The sequence below is a fragment of the Spermophilus citellus genome (assembly GCF_964194105.1).
Source record: "Spermophilus citellus genome assembly, chromosome: 5".
In the NCBI taxonomy this organism is placed as follows: Eukaryota; Metazoa; Chordata; class Mammalia; order Rodentia; family Sciuridae; genus Spermophilus; species Spermophilus citellus.
Genome location: NC_138186.1, coordinates 171319537 through 171340256, shown reverse-complemented (window position 1 = coordinate 171340256; position 20720 = coordinate 171319537). Strand labels below are relative to the sequence as shown.

The window sequence follows — 20720 nt, the reverse complement described above, 5'->3', positions numbered from 1 at the left end:
ATACAGTTTTTTTAAAAAAAATAATTTAAAAAGTCTTTGGAACTGCCAGGTATTGAAGCCAGGGCCTCCTGCATTATAGGCAAGTGCTCTACCACCGAGCCCTTAAAATGGCTCTCTTTTTAACACAGAGACTACTTGGGATTCAGGTATATTTATGAGAAAAAAAAAATAGGCTCTAAAGGAATGTGAGGTCAAATCTGTTCTCCTGAAATTGAATAAATATTTGTATATTTTATTTAACAATTGTACATATTTGCATTTGTATTAAATATATTTATTTGTGGCCAAATATGGCTTTTCTTTTTTATGAATGTTTTGTAGTGGTAATTATATCTGTACAATTTTGATTATATGAGTAACTTCTATATTAAAAACAAAAAATAACATTTGTTTTAGAAATTTTGTTACTATATCAAAGATGCTATAGTACAAAAGTGATTGCTTAAAAATGTTATGGTATTATAAGTACAGAAAATGTTTTGTAATTTTCTTATAAATTTTTTGGCTTTCATACTGAAATATGAATTAGTTTTAAAAGTAAGTGTGTCTGTCTGTGTGTGTGTGTGTGTGTGTGTGTGTGTGTGTGTGTGTTTTGAATGTGAATGTATGTGTGGATTGAGAGGAAGAAAGAGGAACGAAAATAAGAGACAGTCATTGTCTTCTCAAAACAATTATAAGCCTTTAATATCAAGAATAAGGCTTGACATAGCATATTTTATTACTGCAAGCCTCAGACAGGTTGCACCAGTTTGAGATATTTGGCACTTTCAAGATGGGATTTAGCTTTGCCAAAGACACATCCTAAAGTTGCAAATTTCAATTTGCTTTTCAACGAGGGACAATAATGTAGTGCCAAGAATACATAATATGAAATTGAATCTAGGTCTTAGAAAATTAAAATTTTTTTAAATTTGAGTCTGTCAATTTCATTCTGTTTAAAAAGAAGAAGTGAAGTTAGAATGAGAAAATTTCATTTCCTATCTCTAAACTCTTTCCTATAACCATCAAATCATACTTTAAACTATTTAATATATATACTGAGGGGTTAAACAGTCATTAAGCATAGAAACATGTAACTGAAATAGTTTGGTTTCACATTTTCTCAGTTATCTTCCCCTCCCATAAAGAGCCATAAAGAAAAAAATGGCTTTTGAACTAACTATAGAGGTCTAGAGACTGTGGGTGAATTGAAGCTGTCTAGATGATTTTATTCTGTAGCATTCAGAATAAAATTCAGAAAAGGAAGGAAAGAGTACTGTACTAGAATAAGTAATTTGTGCAATTCTTTATACTTGATTGATAATAAATGTTTTATTTTCACTTTGTAATAATTGATAAATCAGCTTCATATGCAGGGGTAGAAAATTCTTCTTAAAGAAAAGATCATTTATAAAAATTCAAATTTATAGTCAAATGAGCATTTTAAATTATAAAACTATTTCCTTTTAAAATGGTAGTGCTTTATACTACTGGTTGGTTTTCAGGGTTCAGTCAGTATTTTATTGAGCATATACTGTTTGTTTGGTGCTCATAAACAAAACACTTAAAATAGTAGAAAACTCATGGCACATTTCATTTAAACTACAGAAATATTTATAGTATGTCATTATTGTATGTTCACAGAGAAGTTTAATTTCCAAGGCCTTTCTCAGATGGTGCCCCTGCACACCTAGTTACAGTTAGTCAACATAGGTATAGATGTGTTCATTTGGCAGATGGTGAAGCTGTGCCAAGGTAGGACCAGCATACTCAGGGGTCCAGCATCTAGTTCTTGCCAGAATCCTGAGGTAGTGGCTGTAGGGGTGTGTGGAGGGTGTGCCTCTGTTTTGCATCTCTATGCCTCTGTTTTGCATCTCTCATTAACAACACACTTGTTTTTTTTCCTTCCCTTTACTGGAAAAATTTCCTTCTCTCCTCAACTGCCCCTTATTCTCCTACCAAATTCCTTCATTCCCTGTCCTTTCAAGTCACACAGTAGGGGGCTTTGTGAGCATTTTTGAAGGAATGAATGGATTAGGATTGGTTAGATTTTAAACCCCCAAGGAAACCATCATGATGCTTGTCATGACATATGGTCACCAGAATGTGTGGAGCCAGGGATGTTTTGATGTTTATCTTCTCTCCCATCTCATTTGAAAGCTTCTCCAGGGAAAGCATTGTATGACGCAGGTAGGGTGTCCCTTACCCCAAATTTTGGGGCCAGAAGTGTTTCAGATTTCAGAGTTTTTTGGACTTTCTAATATTTGCATAGTTCACTGGTTGAGCATGGCTAATCTTAAAATCCTAAATTTTGGAGCATTTTGGATTTCAGATCTTTGCACAGAGCATACCCAATCTAGATGCATATTTATATTGCTTAAAGTTCCATTTGCTTTCATTCATTCCACACACTGTGTGGAGCACTCTTTAGGTATTGGGATTATTAAATTGTTAAGGCATTCATAGTCTAACAATTGGATGAAAAGAGTCGTAATTTACTGCTTTCTTCTTGGAGGTATGGCAGAGGGGCCATGCCTGGACCAAATTTATAATTTTTGAGTCAGGGAAGTTTGACGGAGGAAAGAAACTAGAGCAAGTCCTTTATTTTTTTTTGTTTTGACAGAGAGAAGGGGGCTTGGGATAAGGTAGACTGCTACAGTCCTCAATTAGAATTGCAGTGGTTGTCTTTACTATTTTCAATTTACTTGTATTGCTTTTATACAATTTTCATTTCAAGTGCATAGAAGTCAAATTGCCTTTTGGAATTGACCTCTGAACCTAAGTTCCAAATAACCAACTTGTAAGTGATGTTTTGAAATTCAAGATTCCTTTTTCTTTTCCATTTATAACCTAGTATACTACTTCAGTATTAAAGTATAAAGTATTAAAACTTCCTCAGAACAGCTAAGGATCAATTTTTAATAGGTTTTATCAAATAACTTTGTAACATTTGGAAAAAGATGGCAAGAAAGAGTTATGTTTCACATTTAATTTCATTAAACATTTTATTTTAATGTTAATTTTTATGCAAAGTGAATTTGACAGGACCAACTGGTACCCTTCAAGACTCAGATTACTAAACCATTTTAACATCCACATACCTCTATTTATGCATAGTATAAAAATAAAATTATTAAATGCACATTAGCATATAATGAAGGTCTGGTTCTTTGCATTTCTTGTACGAGCACTCTTAAGATGGAATGAGGTTGCACAGCCCTCTGGCCAGGCCTGTATTCCAGGACTTTGTATGTCCTGGGAGCAGTGTTTCTTGTACTGTTCCCTTGAGGAATTTCTAGTCCTTTGGTGGAAAGAAAATATGAAGTTATTAAAGGTCAGTAATTGAAGAATCAAATGTCAGTTGGTGTGTGGTAAGACAAGACTTGTGGGAAGAAAGAGCTATGGAAACTGGGAGGCTTTCGATGGAGGTGTTGATGTAGGCATGTATTCCAGTCATGATGAGGAAGAACCACAGATTACCTGACAATCAGCAATATCTTACCTCCTTTGGTTTCTAATGCAAACAATTACTGGTGATCATTCTTGGTGGTATTGGAAAGGGTGCTTGAGAAAGTGGAAGTCAACATGACCATATTTGCTATCATTTGTATTAGGATAATATTTGAAATAGGTTGATTAATAAAAAAGCAATATTATGATTATAATATGATTTTCCTAAAGGAAGCTATTTAGGATTCCAGAGAGTGACTGGTTAAACCCAAATCATTTACAAATTATACTTGGAATGCTCTTTTGTGATCAGTATTTTTTATTGTTTTCTATAAAAAATATAATAAACTCTTCTAATAAATAAAAATTATAAAATATTCTACAGCAGAATGTATCACTGTTGGTGTTACTATAAATGTCAAATAATTAATAAGGAAATACTGGTTCTCTCACTACCTTAAATCTTTTTCAATAAATCCATGCATAGTTTCCCTTTTTTCTCAAAAAGTGTAGTTATTACACATTTTTCTCCTTTCATGGTTTGAGAAATGAGACTTAATTTTCATTCAAATTAAACTATGAGATATTTCATATTTAGAATAAGTAGGGCTTAAATTATGTCCCCCAAACCTTAGTAGGTTTGATTGCCTAAAAATTCAGATTAAACTGCATTTGTACTGTTTAACATGTAACAGATGGCTTCTCTGCTAGTATATAATATAATGGCATATTAAATTAATGAGGAATGAGTTACTTTGCCAAAACATGCAGTGTTAGACAGTTCAGTAAGCAGAACATTGATAAATGCTGTGTTAAGTATTAGTACATATCATGAATAAGAAAAGAAAAACCTATGCATCCATGAAATGGTTTACAAGGGACTTAATTTTGGACACTTCCTCTCTTTTCCTTGCACTTACTTTGTCTCAAATATTGATATTACATTCTCACATAGAACTTTCATACCTCATTTTTTTGGTAGTGAAAACCAGAAAATGTGTTGAATGCCTTGATCTGAATTATAAATAAACATGAGTACACCATCTGTAACTGGAAAGAGGTGAAGTCGATGTTAATATTGTCTGCAAGGAGCCATTTGATACTTTCCATTGGTTCTTACTGGTGGGTTTACCCTACCGTGAGGGGGTATCTCTAAGGTATTCCCTCGAGAGTGTTTGGCCAGTTGCTGAAGTGGCCTGGGACCTTATGACCACAGCTCTGCAGTAACCCAACCAAATAAGCTGAGGTTTTGATGTCAGAAGTTAAGTCAGATTTTCATAAACACAGTTAGAAATCGTAAAATTCATTCTAATAAGCATAATACCTTTCTTACTGACTAGATTGATTTCTGAAGCAGTTTTTCTAGTATCTGTGAAGGTCCTTTTAGTGGTAGCTATTATTTATATATTCAAACTAATTACATTTACTGAGTTAAAATCTTGTTTATGAGGGATTCTAACTAATGAAAATGTATGAACTATCATTTTTATATACTTATTTTCATTGATGCTTCTTCATAAAAATTTTGTTTTCTAATTGTACACATTACAAGGAAAGATGTTTAATAAAATTAACTATATCTTTTAAGCATTTAAAATTTTTGTTTCACCTAACATAGATTTTTAATATTAAGAATAAATGCTTACCCATGTCTCAGTTTTTAAAATCTACCTCCTAAAAACTTCCTGGAGATTTAACATTGCTATAAACTATTTGACTTAAGATTGAATAATTATTTCTAAAGTAGTCATTTGAGTAGTGGCTGTTCCTGGAATGTGACCAAGTATAACTTGTTTTTCTGCTTGTCATTCCATATGCCAGTTAGCAGATATTTTTTGAGTACCTACCATGAGTGTATAATTGGAGAACAAGGAGTAGAATATAAACTTGCTCCCCACAAGAAGGCCACTGTTATGGTAGAGATCAGGTAGCAAACACAGAATCAGAAAATAAGATATTTCAGTATTGGTCCACTGTGTGAATTTGAAAAAATCTAGCCTACCTGTCTAGCAAATAGAATTCTTAAATAAAAGTAAATTTATTAGAAACTTAAAAGTCTACATATGTTGCTTTTAGCCAGTCAGACAGGGCTTGCATGTAAGCACAGGCTGTCTACCTTCCATGTTCTGGGCTCTTTGTATGTCACGGGAGCGGTATTTCTATTTCTTGTATTGTTCCCTTGAGGAACTTTTAGTCCTATGGTGGAAAGAAAATACAAAGTTATTAAAGGTCAGTAATTGAAGAGTCAAATGTCAGTTGGTGTGTGGTAAGACAAGACTTGTGAGAAGAAAGAGCTATGGAAACTGGGAAGGCTTTCTTTGGAGTTGTTGATCTAGGCACTTAGGCTTCAAATGTGATCCTGAGACCAGGATCTGGGTGGAAGTGACATTGTTCTGGACTTGCAGTGGGGCCTGTTGGTCTGTGTGTGCTTGAGCTTGTGCAGAGACCATAGCTTTAGGGCCCTGGGGGCACGTGGAATAGCACAGGTGCTGTTGCCATGGGCTGGGGGCAACATGGGCAAAGACAGGGAAGTGTAGGACTTCTGGAATTGACTCTGGCAGAGGCCGAAGAGGGGAGGACCTAGGCACAGAGAATTACAGGTTGAAGCAGTTGACAGCAGCAGGCTGACAGTGCAGTCAAGTCAGCAGTTAGGTGAGATGGGTGTGCTGGGTGTTCCGGTTTCCTTCACTTTTTTACTGGCAGTCTTGATGTCCTGTACTGTGAGGAAATTTTGCTACAGATTCTATATCTTGAAAATATTTTTTTCTTATTTGAAGACTGGTAGAAAGTGGGTTAAAATTTTTATCTTTGTACTCCCATTTTTATTTTTATTTATTTTTTTTCAAGTCGCATAAATTATTGCATTTTATTTCATGGAAATTCATAGGAGACAAACAGATGTAATGGTCCTTGAGAGTAATCAGATTTATAGTTATAATGTGAGAGTATGATGAGGAATAAAAGTTCTGACAGGTTTGCATTTAGGAAGAGTTCAATTATGTAAACATTTGATACAAATTTTGGATACAAATATGATAGAAAATAAATTTATTGCTTGCTATCTTAGGTAGCTATGAATACATGACTAATATAGGGAATAATTCTCAAAAGAGCCTATTATAGAAAAATCACTTTTGAGCCTATTATAGAAAAATCACTTTGGAGCGGTGATGCATGCCAATGATCCCAGAGACTTAGGAGGCTGGAAGGGGAAGAACAAGTTTAAGTCTAGGTTCTACAAATTCCCATTTTTATATCAGCCTATTTATTTTATTGTTTTTCATTGATTATTATAGGAAAAGTGGAAACCACATAGGAAATAGTCCAAAGTGTTTATAATTAATAGCTTTAGCAAAGTTGTTGTTCTTTTTTTTTTGTGTGTGTGTGGTGCTGGGGATTGAACCCAGGGTTTTGTGCATGTGAGACAAGCACTCTACCAACTGAGTTATATCCCCAGCCCCTCTTTCTCTTTTTTTTTGGAAAGCTATTCTAACTGGAGCATTGTGGAAGGGACTGGAGAAATGGACAGGTACTGATCACATAGGGCCTTTTAGGACATGTTTCAGGATTTTGGACTTGAGCAGTTTGAAATTTTTGAAAGGTCTAAAGCAGATTTGATAATACAAATTTTGAATGTGTTTTTACAGTCTGTATTATTTCTTTGGTATGAACAAGCCAGGGAAGCTGGTCAGCTGTTGTCCTAAAGAACTGAGCAGCATAAGTGTTTGATGCTTTGTTGTATCAGTAGAAATGGATGACTTGCACATATCTTGATGAAGCTGGCCAACCTTTTGAAATTGAAGGGAAAACTTTTATGGATCTTTATAATTGTGAAACATCAAGGCGTAATGTTTTTTCTGGAAACTTGTTACAGGGCCTGTATACATTTTCAACTAGAATAAATGAACATTCCTTTTGGTTTAGTGCAATTTAAAACTTAAAGATAAAACACAGAATATATTTGGTGAAAAGTGCACCAAATTCAGGAAGCAGGAAAGCACTCAACTGTCTCCTCTGAGGAAACCATGAACCACGATGAAGAAGAACTCAGAGCATAAACACTGGACAGCCGGGCAGGCTGAGAGAGGGTTCTCATGCTTGGAAAGCAGTGAAACATAAAAAGATAATGAGTGGTGAGGGGCATGACTGATGGTGGGTCATTATCAACACCCACCACAAACAATGGCATAAGAGCCATTTTTCTTGAGATGTTTTAGGAATTGAGCTCAGTTGAATGGTTTTAAAAGTTAAGGGTCCTTCAATCTGTTATAGCCTAAAGGACCTATTTTAAAATTGGTATGATATATTTCACTGAGAGATTTTTCTAAAGGATGGAGGAAGAACTATGCAATACACTTTGTCATAGCTGTGAAGCATTCTTGTGGGTGAGTCACTGAAGCCCGCACATTTGTTTGGCATCTCAGTGACTCCCCTTAAGCTGGATGCACATTCTTGTGCTGTGGCTCTGAGGAGAAGGATGCTTCAGAGGAAGTCCTGACAGAACTTTCTGCAAACTGTCACCTTTATCTGATATTCCAGTACTGTGTTGCTAGCAAGTTTTAACTGTAGCTTCAATTATTTGTGATATCTAAAAGTCAGAAGGGTCTCCCTTCTTCATCAGTCTTGATGTTAGACTCAGAATGTTTTTTTCTCACAATTTTTTTCTACAAAAAGATTTATTATATATTTTCATGCACATTTTTAAAATGCAACATGTAGTGTGTATTTAAATGATTTTTGTGTTGAGAATTATAGATCTGTTGCCTATAACAGTATTCTGTTGCATAGGATTCTTACTCTAGAGAGTTGCTGAATGTAGCAATACACTTAAGTTAAATATGGGCCTCAGGGTATCTATGAAACTGAAGATTACTAGTACAAATCGGTCAAGCCTTTATAAATTGAAATTAGTACCTGGCTAATAATCATTTATAGGAAGAATGAATGTGTGAACGAAATGAAACCTATGAGATATGTAAAATTCCTATTCTTTTTTTTAAGACAAAAAGAAATTATCTTTTTACACTGTTAAGGAAATAAAAGAGCTTAACAGGAAAGAGCTTGTATATGAGATGCTACTATATGTGAAAAATCTATTAATTTACTCAAACGGCAGTGAAGATCTCAGGAGAGTTTACAGGTTTGTATAAAAATACTAAATTTATATAAAAGATTGTTTTTTCCAATAATATAAACTTATATATCATCTATTTACCAAATTCTAAGTGCACTACTAATTCTTACAATAATGAGAAAGATACTTTTATCATAATTTTATCATAATTTCCAGATAAAGAAACAAGCAAAGAGCTATCAAGTATTGACTAGGATATGAATATACAGGTATTTTTGACCAGAGTGTGTACTCTCTATTACTCTTTTCCCTTGCTCAGTCAAGTTCACCTATGGCTTTAAGACAGTGAGAGCACCTCCATGTCTTGTGTATAGTAAGTGGACTTTCCCTCTGAAAGTACTCATGTAATCCCTCTTGTTATTTGATATGGTGAGCTGCTGGCTTTCAGAGTCACAATCAAGAGACTTTACCAGGAATACAGATATCTGCTGAGCAGATGATATCCTAAAAAGAAGTTATTCCAACATGAGATTCATCTCCACTCTTGGTATCTAGAAGATGATGTTAGATACATGATGGCAAGTAGATAATAATTTGAGGGGAACTACTTATTGATTGAAGTTACTCAGAACAGGGTATTAATAAGCATCTGAGGCTATCCCTGTGTTCAGTAGCAAAGAATACTGTGTTTAATTAGTGATGCCATGCTTTATTAATTAGGCCATTTATACAGGAAAGGGAATATCATGTCAGTCTTACATTCTTTTTGCCTTCTCTGGCCTAGTATCTAGGGTGGATGTAGAAAAAAAAATGCCTCTCCACTCGTGCTTCCCAGATTCTTTATTTGAAATATGTCTAGGTTTTGTGTTATAGGTATGGACTGCATATTTTACAGTTAGTTGTATGACAATTTCCATATACAGCTTTTAGAATTATGCAAACAGCCTTGGTATGCTGTATGAAAAAATGGCTATACATGTTTATGTATAATATGTTTGCTCAAAAACTATCCCTGATTATCTCATGATTAGACATTGTTATAAAACAATATTATAAAACAGTTATCAGAAGGCTTCATGACTTCTTTGTTGTTTATCATTACTTTATAATAATGGATGTGCTTTTAATAATAGGATAATTAATTTTAGATAGCAAAAAGTCCTGAAATTTCAGATGCTTATAGCGGTTTCAGGGGATCCCATACATACAGTGGCCAATTTGGGAAGTGAAAAGAACATTGGAGGCACCCCTGACTTGTCTAAATTGCAGGCAGGTTTAAATGGGGCTTTCTGAAAGAGCTCCTCTCAAATCTGCCCTATGATGTCAAAGTGAGTATTTAAAAAGAGGAAATTCCCAAGTTTTCCTGGATTAATCCCATGATTAAAACCCCTGTATTATCTACTCTGGAACTTTAGAGATCACTTCTAGTCCTTACTTGGCCATTACACTTACACAAACTGATCCCTTCATAATTCCCCTTCCCATCCAGCCATGCACATCCTTTATTCGATTCCCACACAAGTACCAACACTAGATTTTGTTCCATGCTTTCATCAGTCACTACTCACATGGATGTTATTTCATTTCTTCCTCTTGTTTTGACTAAATAAACCTGTCCTCAAAAAATTCAGTGTACTCATCAGAGTATACAATCAATAGCCTGAAAAGGCGACAAGGGAGAAGGACAGATCATTAGCAAATCCCATCTCTAATAAGGAGTCATATTGCAGGATATATAAGAAACACCTACAACTTAACAACAGCAACAAAACCAATGGCACAATTAAGAAAATGGGCAAAGGATTTGGATAGGCATTTCCCCCAAAGAAGTATAGAAAAGGCCAGTAAGTGCATGAAAGATGCTTGGCATCATAGAGAAATGTAAATCTGAACCAAGTAAGGTGCCACCTCACACCCATTAGGGTGGCTCGAATGGTATTTTAAAAATGTCCAGAAGATAACAAGTGTTGGTGAGGGTGTAGAGAAATCAGAAGACTCCAATTAGGTGTATTAGGTAAAAAAATAATTTTCCTTTCATTTGAGAAAGAAATCACCATACCACAAACATCACACAAATCCAGAAAGTTAACATGGTGCTGCATTAATTAACCCCCAGAATCATCCCTGTAGGATTTTTCACTACATACATTGGCTACATAACTTTTGAAACTTCTATATGATGATTTTGTACTATTATTTTCTATAGAGAAGTTACAGATTTTTTTTCTACTAGCATGATTGAGATAGAATTTAAATTTGTTATATTTTAAAAATATCAAATATTTTAGTCTTTAAAGCTCATTATTAGTATATGTTCAGATCTCTGACATGAAAGTTAAATATCTGAAATATTCCAAAATCACTTATGTTTTGAGTCCTGATGTGATGCTCCAAGTGAAAAATTTCACAATTGATCCCAAATGATAGATCAAGGCAAATGCACTCACCTTAGAAATGTTATGTAAAGTCATCTTCAGGATATATATATATATATATATATATAAAACATGAATCATAAATGGAATAGTTATTTAAACTTGAGTTTCATCCCAAGATTGTTGAGAGCCACAGCCGAAGGGGCCCCAGCAAACTTCCAGCTGCCAGCTGATGATTGGCTCACAGCGGCCCCAGCAAACTTCTAGCTGCCAACTGATTGGCTCCTCTGTGGTGATGCTCATTGGGCTGTTTCCCTGCCCTTTCAGACCATGGAGCTGCTCATTGGGGGACTTTTTTTGGCTCCGCCCACACAACCCAGCCAATCAGCTTCAAGAGCAGGAGGAGTGGGGGAGGTTGAGAGGCTTGTGGGAAGCTGGTGGTGGCAGTTGGGCTCTGAAGGGTTTTCCTGAGGAGCTGTGTGGTTTGGTGTGTGTGTTCTAAAAATAAAGTTCGTTTCTTTTGACAAGTGGCTCCTGAATTGTGCCCAGCCAGACTGCGGCACAAGATATCTTGTTATGTATCTGCAAGTTTTCCAAAATACAAAAATATACAAACAAACAAAAAAAAATTCAATTGGAAGTACTTCTGGTCCTAAGCATTTTGGATAAAGAAGACTCTACCTTTAATGCAAAGTTTTAGGTAAATTTTTCGGACTGTTGTCAAAGCTTAGAAAACCTGCATCAGAGTGCTGTCATATATAAGCTGTAACATTTTAGGGCTTTTCAAGTGTTCTTTGGATTGTAAACATAAATTAACACAGATATACTAGTCATTGACATTCAGTGCCCCCACCTGGGATGGGTTGTACGAGAGGTGCTAAGTGTATATCTGGGAGGACCATGAAAGTGACAGGGAAGCTCATCAGTATGTCCCCCTAAATCCACACTAAATATGTCTCCAACTCAGTGATTTTATTTTAGCTGGATCCTGAAGATGTTGTGGTCATTCCAGTGATGCTCAACATGAGAGGAAGGGAACCAGGAGATCAGAGTGATAAGAGACAGATGTCTCAACCCATGGTGTTAAGATGCTTTCTGCAAATTTTACAATTAACTTTGAGGCACATTACTAGGGCTGTCCCCAGAGCCTGAAAAGTCACCTGTAACAGCAGGTTTTGTAGGCCAATTGTATTGTCTCCTGGTCCTTCTGCTTCTGAGCATACAATTGTTTAGTCCACGTGAATACAGCAAGCTTCTGGAACACATTCTCACATTGCTTATTCTAAGATCTGGGTTTGATGAGATCTGGATTTTTTTAAACTCAATTTCTTCCTATCTTCTTGAATGTTACTAATCATAATGAACACATTAAAAATCTTAAGGTAGAAAACTTAATTTAAACAATTTTATTGGTGCGAAAAAACATATTCTTCTTGGACAGTAATAACTGCCTCCCAGATGCAGCACTGGAGGCAGGGGTGACTTGAGGGAGCACCATCAGCAGTACTGGCAAACGTGGCGGTGGGTCTGCTGAGCTTCCTCATGGCAGGCAGTCAACAGTGTGTGTTGTAACTAAGAACACACTGAGTGCCTTCACTAAGTTAGAATCCATTTACATCTGTCAAATGCAGAAGTACTTGCAGTGTGTTCTAGTCTGTTCTTAAATGCCACTGATGTCAATGTGAAAGTGTTCTATAACTTTTCAGATACCCAAATGTCAGTTTCATGCTAAGTTACAGAAATTTGCCGAATGTCGTCTCACCCTCATCTTTAATTTTTGCTATGCAAAATCCCTTCTGTTTCAGTGAAGGTCTTTCCTTGTTGACTCCCGTGACATATTGGTATCATTTTAACTTGTGCCCTCTTCTCATCACTCCACTTAAATTGCTGTGCTCTCATGATTCATGGATCTGAATGAAGCTGTGCTTTTCAGAAGTCAGTATATGCTTGTAACACCATAGTGTTCAGAAAAATATTTTGGGCAGGCTTTTTAAATTTATAAATTTAAAAAGCCTGCCCAAATTTAATTTAATTTATAAATTTAAATTTATATTTAAATTTGGGAACTGCCACTTAATATTTACCTGAATAACCTCATTTAATTACTTGACCTTAATTTCTGAAAGCTGTTTCCTTACATCTAAAATGGGAATAAAATCTGCTTCACAGGATTGATGTAAGGATCAGCACCTGATACATGCTAATTACAGAATGACAGCTGTGTATATTAAAAAATGATTTTAGGAACATCTGACTTTTAGTTTTTCTTAGATACAGTTTTGTGAGTCTTGACATACATGTAGATTCAAGTACACATCACCAAACTTAGAATATAGAGTACATCTCATGCTGTTCCTCATAGTAACACCACGTCATATGGTGTCACTGGTGTCAGCCCTTTGTTCTTGCTCACTGTCTCTGCCTTTCCTGAGTGGCATTGCTTGTCTTCTGTTTACCAAGCCTCTGACCTTACGCAGTGGGACACATGGGTATGTTAAATGCTCATTTGAAGAACAGAGATTAATGGTAAAGAAATAATTCACTGCAAGGTCTTAAATAAAGTTGATTTTGATTCATGGTAAGATAACACACACACACGCACACACACACCAACCCCCCCGCCGACACCACAAACACACATATATATGAAATATTGTATTTCTAACACATTGTATTAAAATACAGTTCTTTATATTAATTGGAAACTTAAGTCTTTAGAGTAATTGTATATTTCTTACTAGAGAAAATGAGTCTTTTTCAGTATCCTAGAATGCATTGACTAAAGGTAGATTTTGTTATATTTTTCTGTGGCCTTGTTGTGGATAAGAACATGCTAAAGAGAATAATAATGTATGTAATTTGAAGGGCAGAATGCTTTTTAGGATGAAGTCCTGTTAGCGTTTTCTGTACTGATTTCATTTGGATAAATAGAGAAGAAATCCGTGGCCTGTTTGGAAGCCTCAAAGGCTCTCCTGGAGACCTCACTCCTGCATGGGTAATGGAAGTCACTTTTGGACACATGAAAGCTACTCACAATTGTCCTAGCATCCTTAACATGTGAGCTGGTGCCAGACTGCCAGTGCCTTCCTATTTTCAGCAGAAGCACTGCCATCAAGTAGATTTTATGACTGGTGGTTGAAGGTTCTTTGATCTGGATCAATAAAAATGGGTGAGAGAACTTCTTTTAGATATGTGCACTTCTTTCAGAATAATGTCACTCAAAAGAAAGGAGGAGACTTGCAGATGAAGATTCAAGTACACATCATCAAAGTATACACATCACCAAGTATACGCATGTCTTTTAAAGTTTACTTTGAAAGAGAGGTGAAAAAAAGCTGTATTGGGAGGGAGAGGTTTCTGTTTTTAACATAGGAGAAAATAAGGGCTTCTTTATATGCTGATGGGTACTGTTTCATCAGGCAGGGGAATTTATTGATGAAGAGGGAGGGGAGATTGCTGGAGGGGTGCCCTTGACCAGGTGAGAGAATGGGAAATAGCACCAAGTGAAGGGGATGACCTGAGGTAGGAGGGAACACATTGACCCCTGGATGCATTAGTACAGGTGGAGATGGCACGTGATGGTGGGAGAGTAGCCTCACATTTACAGTGCACACAGGGAGAGAGGTATTGGAATTTTGAAGCAAGGGCAAAAGGTGGGAAATAGTCATCTGCAACTGCTAGGTAGGTGCCTTCTCTGTAGTTCAGTGTGGCAGTGTTGATGGCCCTGTGGAGGATACAGGTTGTGCCTTCATACGGAGCATCATCAGTCAGCCTGATAAAGTAGGCATGACCAGGGTGGTGGTTTCACCAAGTCAGTGGACTGTGGAGAGCTGGGTGAGTGAGTATAGGTGAGGAAGGGATCATGGGCACCCTGGAGTTTCAGCTGGATGAGTTAGGGAGGGAAGGCTTTAGGGCCTTAGAACAGAAAGGGATAGCAGGAGGTGGCAGGGCTGTTGTGCCGCCGCTCAGCAGCACTGGTGCCCATACAGGTGTCAGTATTACCGATCTTGTTCAAAGTTAGTGCTACACTGCACTCCTTGGAACGAGGCTTCCCCCTGCCCTGCTCACCCAGCCCTCTGTCACAAGATGGAGGTAGAGTTTAGTGGTGGGGCAGGAAGTTCTCATGGGGTAGACACCTATGAAGGGTGTAACCCATGAGGGACAGGAGGGAAGGAATGGAAAGGGGAGAGAAGGCAGGAGTGTGTGCTAGAGGAGGAGGCTAGGCAGGAAGTTCTCCATGGCACAGTCTCCCCCATGCAGTTCATGGAGCAGTGGGGTCATGGAGAGGTGGTGGCAACTCGCCACACTGGAGGCAGTCCTGGAAGAGTGGGGTTTGCAGAGCAGCCTTCCCAGCCAGCAGGGAGGAAGTTCTTGACAGAGGGGTTCTTTGTGATACGTCACAGCAGCCACTGCAGGTGCCAGAGGGCTTAGAGAGAGTTTTAGAATCCACTTCGCAGCCACTCTTTGAGAAATTTTCACTTGCCAAATTTTGATGCAATGTTTAAAAAAGTATAAAATTATTTCAGAGACCTATAAAATATCCTCCCTGTCCTGACTACACATTTATGAGACCAAATGTTCTTTATATATTTCATCCAAAATTATACAATGATGAAGATTCAATTGCACAAGATTAGAGAATCCAATATTTTAAAATTAATCCAGACTTCAAAAAAGATTTACAAAAACATGAAACAGTTCCCTTTCTCCCATTAATTTCTTTTATTTTGGAAAATAGTCATTTAAAATAAAAATATATGAGTATTACGCAGCACTAAAAAATGACAAAATCATGGAATTTGCAGGGAAATGGATGACACTAGAGCAGATTATGCTTAGTGAAGCTAGCCAATCCCTAAAAAACAAATACCAAATGTCTTCTTTGATATAATGAGAGCAACTATAAACAGAGCAGGGAGGAAGAGCAAGAGGAAAAGATTAACATTAAACAGAGGCATGAGGTGGGAGGGAAAGGGAGAGAAAAGGGAAATTGCATAGAAATGGAGGGAGACCCTCATTGTTATACAAAATTACATATAAGAGGTTGTGAGGGGAATGGGAAAATAAACAAGGAGAGAAATGAATTACAGTAGATGGGGTAGAGAGAGAAGATGGGAGGGGAGGAGAGGGGGGATAGTAGAGGATAGGAAAGGTAGCAGAATACAACAGTTACTAATATGGCATTATGTCAAAATGTGGATGTGTAACCGATGTGATTCTGCAATCTGTATTTGGGGTAAAAATGGGAGTTCATAACCCACTTGAATCTAATGTATGAAATATGATATGTCAAGAGCTTTGTAATGTTTTGAACAACCAATAAAAAAAAAAGACCTCAAAAAATTAAAATAAAAATATATATGTTTTATATAATGGGTTTATTATTTTTAAATGGGTCAATAAGTATGCTTTTTAAAGTATCCAGTCTTACGCTGAAAATAAATAATATACTTATTAAAAATAAATATATTAAAAATATGCTTTATTATAAAGCTCTGCATTCATATTAATGTTTATAGGTATAATGGGGTATGAAGACTGCAGTTTGATAATTTTCCAGATCTCCCATGAGTGGCTTTTAATGAAAGACTACCATCGTTTAAGAAATTATGGTCTGTAGCCAGGCACAGTGGGCAGACCTGAAATCCCAGCTGCTGTGGTGGCTGAGACAGGAGGATAGCAAGTTCAAAGCCAGCCTTAGCACATTAGCAAGGCCCTAAACAACTTAGCAAGACCATGTTTCAAGATAAAAATGAAAAAAGTGGGGCTGGAGATATTGTTCAGTGGTAAAGGCCTCTGGGTTCAATTTTGCGTACAAAAAAGAAAGAATAGTCTATGTTAAGAAAACTTCTGAACACTCTATATAATTAACTTAATAAAGCTGTTCAGTTGTATATTGACATTTTATTGTTTTCTGACATTGTTGGGCATACAAAATATGATGTATTTGTCTAAAGCCAGGGCATTTTTTGATAATTGAAGGCCATTTCAGTACATTAGTGACATTTTTCTTTGCTCAAATTCATTAACATTCCTGTCTTAACTGACAACTTGGCATGCAAATCGAAAAAGTGTGAAAGGGAATGTTTGGGAAATTACTATTAAGTTTTTTTTTTTAATAAAACTAGGAAACAATTACTTTATAATAACTATACAATTAATTTCCATCATATGATAGCAATGCTTAGTGCTTGCTTACTGCCTTTTCATGAAAATAGTCTATCAGATAGTTAATATGCCCCTTGAAAATCTCTCTCATAGTTATCCCACCTCTTCAGTGATCATCTAGTATAAATATATTTTCTCCTATTAGATAATGTTTCTTATCTGTATTTATAAGATGATGATTGAATAAGATGGTGAATGAACCTCCTCATTCACTAGACATCTTTTGACATAAAATGAAACAAGTTGTGTTGTGTATTCTGAATTTTGTCTTCTCTGATAAATTTCATTGTTTTGAAGACAATTTATAATAAAACTAGTTTTACAACAAAACTATATTTGCTACTGAATCTTTGTAGGTCTGCTATTAATTAAGAAATATGAAAGGAGCGCTGCTTTTCATGTAAGTGAGTTCTTGTTCACAATTCAATTTTTAATTCTAGAACACTTAAGAAATGTACCAATGTTTCCCTAACTTTTTCAGAGTATATCTGTGAAATAAGTGCTATTTATTTTATTTTACTTTATTTTTATTTAAAATGTTGTAGCAGGGGCTGGGGTTGTGGCTCAGCTGTAACTCACCTAATCCGTGTGAGGCCCTGGGTTCGATCCTCAGCACCACATAACCACATAAAAATGAAATAAAGGTATTGTGTCCAACTACAACTAAAACAAGATATTAAAAATAAATAAAAATGTTATAGCATATGTGGTATTTCCATAAATGCATGCAGCCTGCACTAATCATATCCAGTCACCCTTATCTTGAATACTTTTGAAGTGTTTCAAGGATGCAGCTGTGTAGGTTCATACAAATAACAGAAATTACTTAACTTTCTCAGTGTCTTATGTACTCAGAAGTATACAAATTAATGCACCTGATGACAAATATTAGTAGACGGAATCACTGGTGTATTGGAGATGCTTTTGTATTAGCTCATCCAACTGATAAATTCACAAGAACTTGATGAGCCAATTGATAGCGAAGACAGACGGCAGCTTGATGTTAGCTATGGTGATTTTAAATCACAGAAATCAGAAAATGCTGCAAATCAGGGTTTTAAAAATTTTCCTCTGGGGGAGCTGATTATCAAACATTGTATTAACATAGTATTTAAGTTTTTCCATTTTGACTCATTATTAGCTACTGATTATGAGGTCATCAAAAGAATTTTAAAAAGAGATGCATAGTTGCACAGTACAATATAGTAGTTCCTCTATTTAGAACCAAGAGACATAATCTCAAGATCTTAGATTGTAGTAAAATGTTACATAATAATCAGACACTGGGGAATTGTCATGATTTGTTATCTTTGAAAAATAATCTATGCAGTTTAAGTTTACATAATTTAATTTTAATAATTAATTTTAACCAAAGAAGTGTCAGATTTGTAAAATAAAAAACTGTAAAACATTATAGAGAGAAATGAAAGGAAATCTACATGGATATAGATTTCATGTTCATGAGCTATAAGATTCAGTTTTTATGGTGACAGTTCTCCCCAGAGTGATCCAGTGCACTCCTCAACAACCAGGCAAATCTTTCTGTAGAAACTGAGTAGCCAGTGGTAACATATACAGTGAAATGCAAAGGGCACAGCAGAACCTGGATCACAGTTGACAAGGAAGGTTCAGTATTGAGGACTTGAATGCATAATTCCAATATTTACTATGCAAACACTATCTAAGACTGATGCTGTGCCAGAGATGGACATGTGGATCAACAAAACACGAAGTCCAGAAATAAATTGGTTAACTGCTTATGAACAAATATATCGAAGCAATTTGAGTAAAGAGTTGTTGGTAAGGAGCTATAGGACCTTCACATGTAGGGAAAAAGAAGAAGACCTATCTTTTTCTCATTTCATAGGATAATTGAATATGGATCATGTACCTAACTGTAAGAGCTAAATTGTAAAATTTCTAAGAAAAAAATTGGATAAAAACCATCATCTAGGGTGGGGCAGATTTTTGCATATGCCACCAAAAGTATAATGCATACAATTTTAAAAATTATTAAACAACTTAATTAAAGACTTGCATTCAGAATGTACAAATAATTCCTAAACTAAATAGGAAGGCACACATCCAGTTTTTAAGAAGGCAACATATTTGTTCATTATCTCAAAGATGTATAAATGTCTAATGAAGGATGCTTAATTCATTGAATATTAGGAAATACAATGAGATTTCTGTTTTAGCTTTTTTGCTACCATGACTGAAAGACTTGGTAAGAACAATTGTAGAGGAGGAAAAATGTATTTGGGGGCTCACAGTTTCAGAGGACTCAGTCTGTAGACTGCCAACTCCATTCCTCGGGGCCCAAGGTGAGGCTGAACATAGTGGTAGAAGAGTGTAGTAGAGGGAAGTGGCTCACATGATGATCAGAAAGCACAGAGTAAGACTCCACTTGCCATACACAAAATATATACCCCAAAGGCACAGCCCCATTGCCCACCTCTTCTAGCCACACTGCATTCACCTTCAGTTACCACTGTTAATCTGTCAGGGGATTAATCTGCTGATTGGGTTAAGGGTCTCATAATGCGATTATTTCTCCCCTAAATCTCCTTGCATTGTATCATATGTGAGTTTTGGGGGGATACTTCACATCCAAACCACAACATATTCTATATGCTTAAATATAATAAAACTGATAGTAACAAGTATGGTGAGGATGTGGTTAAACTCTTAACACTTAGGCATGATTTTGGGGAAACAAAATGGTATAGGTACTTTGGAAAAGAGTTTATCCATTTCTTAAAAGTTATCAAAGTTATATTTACCACTCCTGATGATATATGAAGAGGGAAAATATGTTCAAATCCATAAACATTCATGATTCTTCATAGCAGCATTGATCTCTACAAGTAGCTCCAAATGGAAACAATTCCAATGACCATCATTTGGTGAATGGATAGAGTAAATGTGACATGTCCATAAATGTTATGCTATTAGGTACTTCATTAGATAATGCGAAGTAATGAAGTGCGGATGCATATTCCAACTTGAGTGAGCCTCGGTAACAATATTCTAAGTGAAAGAAACCAGAAATAACTGGTAAACATTGTGAAATTCCATTTATATGAACTGTACAGTAAAAGCAGATCTGAGAAGAGAGCACCTTAACTGTGGAGGCTGGGCTGTGGGTAGGAGGAGGGATTATGCATAAATGGCAAGAGGGAACTGTCTGCATTGATAGTGGAAAGGTTCTAAAACTGGGTTGTTGTGGCTGTTTCACAGTTATGTGAACTTACTACACTGAAGTGTATACGTACAAGGGGGCTTTTATGTATATAAATTAGAACTCATTAAAGCTGTGGATACGAAAATACAGTGAACTGTCACTACCTCAGATGGTGGCTAGAATTTAACACATTGACTAGACCAAGGGTTGTGGAGAATGTGGAGGCCCTGAACCTCTTAAATGTCACTCAAGGAAATGTTAAAAAGTAATAAACACTCTGGAAAACAGCTTGGCAGTTTCTTAAAAGTTTAACACATACCTACCTTGTGACCCAGCCATTCTTTTGATTATTTACTGAAGGTAAATGAAAGCCTATGTCAAGGTGAAAACTTGTATAGGAATCAAATTGGATGCAACTCGTGCACAAGACATGAATGGACTTAGAGTGGTGTGCCCAATGTATAGTGGAGTACTACTGTGCAATAAAAAG

At 36.1% G+C, this 20720-nt stretch overlaps 1 protein-coding gene across 1 annotated transcript in view; it reads left to right on the top strand.

Moving 5' to 3' along the window:
• Positions 1–20720, top strand: part of PDE10A (phosphodiesterase 10A) — a 276543-nt gene that overhangs the window by 120055 nt on the left and 135768 nt on the right. The window lies entirely within an intron of this gene.